Raw genomic sequence first — 7,549 nt, 5'->3', positions numbered from 1 at the left:
AATGATGGCCAACTCAAAAGCAATAAGCAATCTCAGCACCAGAATGTAGTCTCTAAATACAATTATCCATTAAAAAGAACAAGGGCTCTTTAGAGAAACAGTTCCTTCAAGATCTTGGTAGGAAATGTCCAAGATGAGCTGTGATCATCTTGTCATACTAGGAGGCAAGGAAGGTTACAATGACCAGTAGATGGTGACAAAAAAGTCCCAAGAGCCAAGCTGAGGAGCCTCGCAGTAGCCAAAGATGAGAGAAATTGAGCATCACTAAGAATAATCAATATCCTTGATTGGACTGAAACACACCAAATATTTTAAAATCCGTAACATCAAAATGAACATAAGAGAAAACAAACCAAAACCACCCTTTGGGCATCACTGGATAATGCTGGAAAGACAACTCATTGTTTTGAAAACCGTTTAAGTTAAGAAAAAAACATAATTACCCTGCCTTAACTATACATACCAAATCTCAGTGTAAAGAATAGTTGATCGTAGTTTCTCTTTGTAGAAGCATCCCAGACTTTAAATGAAGAAGGAACAATACAAAGAGGCTATCATCATTTTGCAGCCTGTAATATAGTGACAGGTTTAGTTAATGTCACCGACGATGACTGAGATCAGAAAAAAAATAAAATAAAAGAGCAACACCCAGATGTTAAATGTTTCCTGATTCTTGTCAAACAAAATTGGATTTGCATCTAACTACTTTCAATCCTCCGACTGAAAGTGACTAGAAAACTTGGTAAAATATATGAAAAGATCTGTTTTTCAGATAGAGAACAGGCAGCACACACCTGTCATCCATGAGTTAAAGAAAACAAATAGGCAAGCCCTGCGACCACCCAGCTTTCTCCCTGGAGGCACTTTCTAGACCTCTGTGCAGGGAGGGGAAACGCAGGCAGAATACATCATTCCCACTGTGGAGGCGGCAATCAGAGTTTGGGGAGACTAAGGTACCTGAAATACACAGGGAAAGGCACCAGAAAGATAGGAATACAAAGGAACAGAGTTTCAGACTTCTGCAAGGGGTTCTCCTTCAGTTCTGGGCTGAATTTTAAGCAATACCTGTGTAGGGTAATTATTTATATCAATAGGTACATTTTAATTATATGTAATTCATATCTGATTAAAGTTGAGTTAAGATACTTATCAATCTATTACAACATCAGGACCTCAGAAGGATCCTAATTTGAACAAGAACAATTTTTAAAAGGAGAGCATGATGGTTACCAATATTATGAATATATTTAATACCACTTAGCTGCACACTTCAAAATGGTTAAGAGAGTAAATTTTATGGCAGGAAAAAAAGGAGGAAAAGGGATTTTAAATGTGCCAAATATCGAGTGATATTAAGGAATTATTGTTAAGTTGGGTGATGGGCCCATGGCTTCTGTGCTTTAGCATGTTTGAAATGTCCCATGATAAGATGCTAAAAAAAGTAAGACATAACTTCAAATGTTTAAGGGTTCCCTATGTAAAAAGGGAATTAGATTCTAAAGAGGAAATCATGTGGAAGAAAATTTGGAGTCAATATAAGAATGAACTAGCCAGCAGAGGAGTGCGTAGCCTTGGAATGTAGGTGGCTCTACCAGGAACTGCTGATGCACAGAACTAAAAATCACTTGTCAGGGCTGGAGTAGAAGAAATAACTGCAACTAGTGAGAAGTTGGACTAGGAGGCTTCTGAGACCTCTTACATAAGGTTTCACTAAATATTGATCAATGAACCTGACCTCTGGTGCAGGTTTCCCAATCACATCAGCATCCCATTACTCCCTAAGCCCTGTCGAGTAATTATCTACATGATCTATTGGACATTTAAGATAAACTATTTCCCATATTCTTCACATTTCCCGGTTTTCATAGATATTTGCTAAGACATTTACTTAAGCTTTTCAAAAATCAGAATTACGCTTTATACCTCTTGGAATCTTTTGTTACTAGCACAATGTCTTGTACATATTGGGCCATCAAAATCCTTTTTTGACAATCCCTTTCACATCAGCATCTGTAACACTGAGCGAGCACTTCTATCTTACCATTCAAGGCTGTGTCTTCCCTTGTCACAACCAATCACAGACGTGTCTTACAACACATCGTGTCACACAGGCCTACAAGAGGGCACTGTTCATATCTAGACATACAATAAAAAAGAATCTTCCCCACATCTGGAGGTGGTTAACTTTTTCAAGTGATGATGATTCATTCTGATAATTAAATTCTGAGTTCTGAGACTGCCTCCATCACTGAAGATTTCATCATGCTAACTGCATGGATCACACACACCTTCATCCAGGCGGCTGCTACCACCACGACCATGGAAAAAATTGAAAAATGGTTTGATTTTTTTCTCCATCTTTCCCATCTTGGTGGTCTTTCTCCTGAATTCCCAAGGTATTCAATGTTTTTACATTGTTCTCTAACCCTCCAAGTGGGAATCAGGTGGAGAATGGGATCCTATGAAATTCCAGGCACTGCACCACACTTAACATTGTCAAATCATTGAGTTTGCACAACAACTGCAGTAGGATTTGTCTTCATTTTTCAGATGAGGAAGCAGAGGTTCAAAGTTTCGTGATTTGGCCAAACTCCTAAATGATGGCTTTGGGATTGGAAACCAGATCATCCTGGTTCAAAACCCATGCATTTTATAGAACGATAACAGCAACTACAAAAAACAAAAACCCTCTTCCCTACAGAAATCTTGCAATAATAGAACCTAGAGGAAAGTACTGTACATTTGTTGAAAAGGGCACTTTCTCCACAGCCCTAAAGGCAACTGAGCCTTCAACTTCTGAAAGCTTGTACATTTCCATAATTTTCTAACAAAATGTCCAATTTCCGCAAATACCAGAAGGGGGAGCTAAATCCTTAAAAGCTTAGATAAACCTCTAAAGAGATTAAATGCCTCATTTGTGTCATGGCTCTCTTCAGAAAGATCAATCTGAATAAACATTCTGCCATAAATGACTCTTTCTAAGAAACACATCTGACCAATCCCTTTCCCACTTAAAATGATTGGCCTAATGCCACTCTTCACGGCACACATGACTCACCCTGCCTCCCTTCACAGACCATCCCCCTCTGGTCCCACACACTATCACCACCAACCACCCACGTTCCCCTGGCTTCATCAAGTAACCTCGTCTTCAGGCCTCCACTTCTCTGAACATGTAATTTCCTGTCTGGCTGAATGCTGCCCCCGTCTCCCTCCCCCAGCCCTTCTATTCAACAGCAAACTACATGTCAAACTGCCATTTGACTCTGCTTCAAGCCTGTCTCAGCATCGTCCCACCACAATGATCCAATTTATTCAATATACTGTTCTACCTTCAGGTAAATACTTCTTTCTGCCTGTATCATATTATGTTTCAAGTGATTGTCTTTATCTCCCAGCGAGACCAAAAGATCCCTGAGGGGAAGAACCATTTCTTACACGTGTGCCCAGCCCTGGCAAGCAGCAAATCCTCCTCTTGTGCTGAACTAGGAACCCATCAAAGCCATACACCTATGGCTCATTTCAGGGGCTATCTTCAAAGGATCAGTAGCATTTTCATAAAGATATTTTAAGGTCTTTAGCTCATGCTCAAAATCAACTTAAAAACTGTAATAATCAACATTTTACTGTGTTTATAAGAAACTGTATGTGTTAAACTTGCTCTCTTAGTTAAATAAACCATGTATGAAAATAGTGAAAGAATTGTGTTTTTCAAAGGAGTAACACTTGCTGGCTCTTCAGCATTTGTCTCTAGTTGCTTTCTTGCATCAACAGCAGTGACAGGAGTGCCTTCTATTGTTAGCCCTATAGTTGAGGGGAAGAACAAGTATTTTATTTTACACTTTAGAAGAAGGATTCTCTTCAGTTTAAATATTTACTGAGTATGCAGTAAGTACTTGTCACTGTGCCTTGAATAAGTGTTTCTCCTAAAAACAATTACACAGAGGAAAAATCTTTAGAATCCCCATTAGAGCCTTCATACCCTTTAATTATAAAATGAACACATCTCCGTTGGGAAAATATAGGAAAATGGTCAGGGCCCCTCAAATGTTCAGAATCTTACTGAGCATTTGATGTAAATATGCACGTGCACCCAGGTATTCCTTGGTTATTGTCCAATGTAATTGCATATGTGCATCCAGGTGTCCTGGGTTATGGACTTAAGTATAAAGGATGAGAGGCTCTGATCCACGGGGGTCCCCACCCCCGGAATGCCCCTGAGGGGCCAGGGGGAGGCCGCTACTGCTGCTGGAGGCTGTTGCTGCCAGTGCCCCTGGGATGCCCTGAGAGGCGACCGCCGCTGCTGCTGTAAGCTGCTGCTGCTACTGCTGAGGACTGAGCTCGTGTCGTCTGCCAATGGCTCCTGGGATCTTTCCCAATTACCTAGCATGGACCTGCATGTGAGGGGTCTATGACCCAGTCTGTACAATGGGTTTGAAGGGTCTGAGCCCTAGCCCTGACAATACAAATGGAAACTTAGTATAACTAAAATAATGAAATGTTTTTGCTTTAATTAGGAAATGCCTAGCCATACAATTAGTGTAGCTATTGCCTCAACCCAACAACTGGAATAGTTGTGTAGCTTTACAATCTCCAACCCACCCTTCCCCCCACCAGTCGCTCATCACCTCCCTGGCAACAGCACCACTATGGGAACAATAGGAGTATTTACTCATGGGAATTGAGAAAAACAAGAATTTTAAGCTTTTTCCATATAGACAGTCACATTCAACAAACATTTGTTTAGTGCTGGTGAAGCAAATTAGTAAAAACTTCAGAAAAACGAGGAGTGAAAAAGAGTGCATCCTGGCTTGCAGATGTAGGCAGAATGCACTCGTGCTCAGCACAGGGTCTGGCACCCGGCAGGTGTGCAGTAACTGTCCTCTCAGTGAATGAATGGCAGCTCCATAAAGAGAAGAGGGTAAACGCCAAGAGAGACCAAAGGGAATCGCTTACAGGGCAGAGAACTGGCTCAGGCCTCTGAGGAAGAGGTAGATACTTACACCTGAAAGTATCTCCACATGAGGAGGCGGTTGGGGCGTGGGTTTCAGTATGTGTTATATGAGCCTGGGGCATGTCTTACAAAGAGCTAGGAGTCCAAAATGCTGATCAATTAGTGAGGGGTAGGACTAGTTGCCTCTAAGGTCCCTCCCAACCCGAAGGTTCAACCCACTATGGATCTATGAAACCTCTTGTGAAGTTTTCCCAATCAAGTCAGCACCTCAGTGCCTGCAATGCACGGACACGCATTTAGGAAAACTTGCCTGTGAAGGTTGATGTTATTTTGTGGTGGGACTTAAAAGATAGGGCAAAGAATTTGTTAACTCTGGAAGCAGAATTTTGCCTAATCCTGAAAGTTTCTGAGCAAGAGAGTAACAAGTATTAATGTGCATAGCTCATCTTCAGCAGCAGAACATTTTGAGTTAAACAAGTTTAGAAGTAGAGAGTATTATATTTGAATGCAATGTCCTCTGGAACATGGCGGGGGGGCTCTGTGATGTCATTCCTTTGCAAATTAGCTTTATTCCTTTCCCTGCTGTGACCTCCTATACTTTGTGTGTGTGCCAGGGGTGGGCAGGTGTCAGCCCAGTGCTTCCCAGTCCTGTAGTGTCACTGGGTAATGCTGCACCTGTGCTCAGAGATCAGAAACTCTAAAAACACAAAAAACAGTAACGATGTCATCATGCCACCATACTGGACAGACAAAATAACACAATCAGATGTTCTCTGATTCACTGGGTAAATGTGAGCTATGTAAGCATTAGAAAGCTGTTGATACCGTTATCGGGTTTTTAAAAAAATATTTTAAACTTCCTCATCTCCCACTGGATGTTTACTGTGTGCTGCAATGACAAATGACAGCCTACAATGGACTGTCACATGCTGCAAAGTTCTGACTGCTCCCTATGAGCACATAGTATACAGATACCTGGACCCTTCCGTGTATTTTAAAGTATGTTCTTCTTTTTTTTTTTTTTTTTTTGGTTTTACCATGTCTAGGTAGCAAATCAGAAAAAGAACTGTACTACATTGTATCCTATTTATGGAAAAGGGGGTTAAGGTGGACAAAAAACACAGAATCCTTGAGTTTTAGAGCAGTGGTTCTCAAACTCTAACTAGAATCAGGCAAGAACTTGCTGAAGGGCTTGTTAGACACAGACTGCTGGTTCCCATCACCAGAGTTTCTGATGCTATTGTTTTGGTTGAAAACTACTATTTGAGAGTATAAGTCTTTTTAAGAATAATACTTTAGATTAAAATGTTCTACACAGGTTAGTGATAGCCAAACATTGGTTTGTAGGTTAGTTATGACCCCTGGCCTCTCCTATTTTTTATTTCCACCTGTTAGACTGAGTCACAGATCCTTCAAACCCATCCTGTGCAGACAGGGCACAGACCCCTCATATGCAGGTCGTGAGCTAGGTAACTGGAAAGACCCTGGGAGCCATTGGCAAGGATGACATGCTTTATTCAGATGCGAGCTCAGCCCCTCAAGGATCAGAGCCATTGTCTTTTATATTAGAGTCAGATAGCCAATTAACACATGGGTGCGAGTCAGATAGCCAAGGAACACTTTGGTGCACATGTGCAGTTAACGTATTTACAACAGACATGCCGTTGTGGTCAGCCAGGTACGAGGTGAGCGAGCCTGACCAGTCTGTCTCGACTTTCCTCACACCATATTTTTAAACTCCTGCCTTTCTCTCAATTAGCTCTGGGATCTCTTAAAAACAAAAAAAAACACCTCTTATGTATCTGCATTATCTTCCCCTCTATTTCCCACCTTTGACTACAAATCTCCTAGAAGGTTTTCTCTATGAAGTGCCTCTACTTTGTGGAGAAAAATGAGCACGTTTTACCTGGGTCTAAGTTGTTCTCAGTATCTGGCATCTGTGATACCTCTGAGGCTCCTGTGTCATCAGTTGTTGGCTGATCCAAGTTGCTGAGCGCTGCAGTTCCCTGCATACTAAGGTCTTCTTTACTCTCTTGTGGGAGATCTTCACGTGGTGGTTGCTTCTCTACAGGGAGGGAAGAGGAGAGTGCACCAGGCTAGCACATCTTGACACCACCTGTGCAGCCCATCTGCACCTCAAGCCCACCCCCATCTCAGCATTCTCTCCTGCACGCCCACCATGCAGGGCATCCCATGGAGCCCAGCTGGGCGGGAAATAGGAGTTTCAGTTTCTTTTATTCCACTTCAAGGATGACTAATCTACATAATACAACTTACAAAGAAGCCTGTATTCCCTAGTATTACATAAATAAATAGATTTATAGTAGGGACTTCAATAATTTAACTCCCCTTGGAAAACTAACATATATGCACACAAATAAATGTGTAGAAGGGAAATTCAATCAAGGGCAAAAGTGTGAAATGCCTCTTCTATACAGAGTAATAAAGAATTTCATGCACAGTCACGCTTGTCTCACAGAGCTAGTACAGAGAAAGGCATTCCACACGAAGCAGGTGGCTGAAGTGTCTTTCAAATATTCCCAAAGTATCTCAAGGAGCCAAAAGAGTACACCCATCCCTTTCCCTAAGACACTC

This window comes from Cynocephalus volans, chromosome 11 (genome assembly GCF_027409185.1).
Source record: "Cynocephalus volans isolate mCynVol1 chromosome 11, mCynVol1.pri, whole genome shotgun sequence".
Lineage (NCBI taxonomy): Eukaryota > Metazoa > Chordata > Mammalia > Dermoptera > Cynocephalidae > Cynocephalus > Cynocephalus volans.
Note: the sequence above shows the minus strand (reverse complement) of the source record.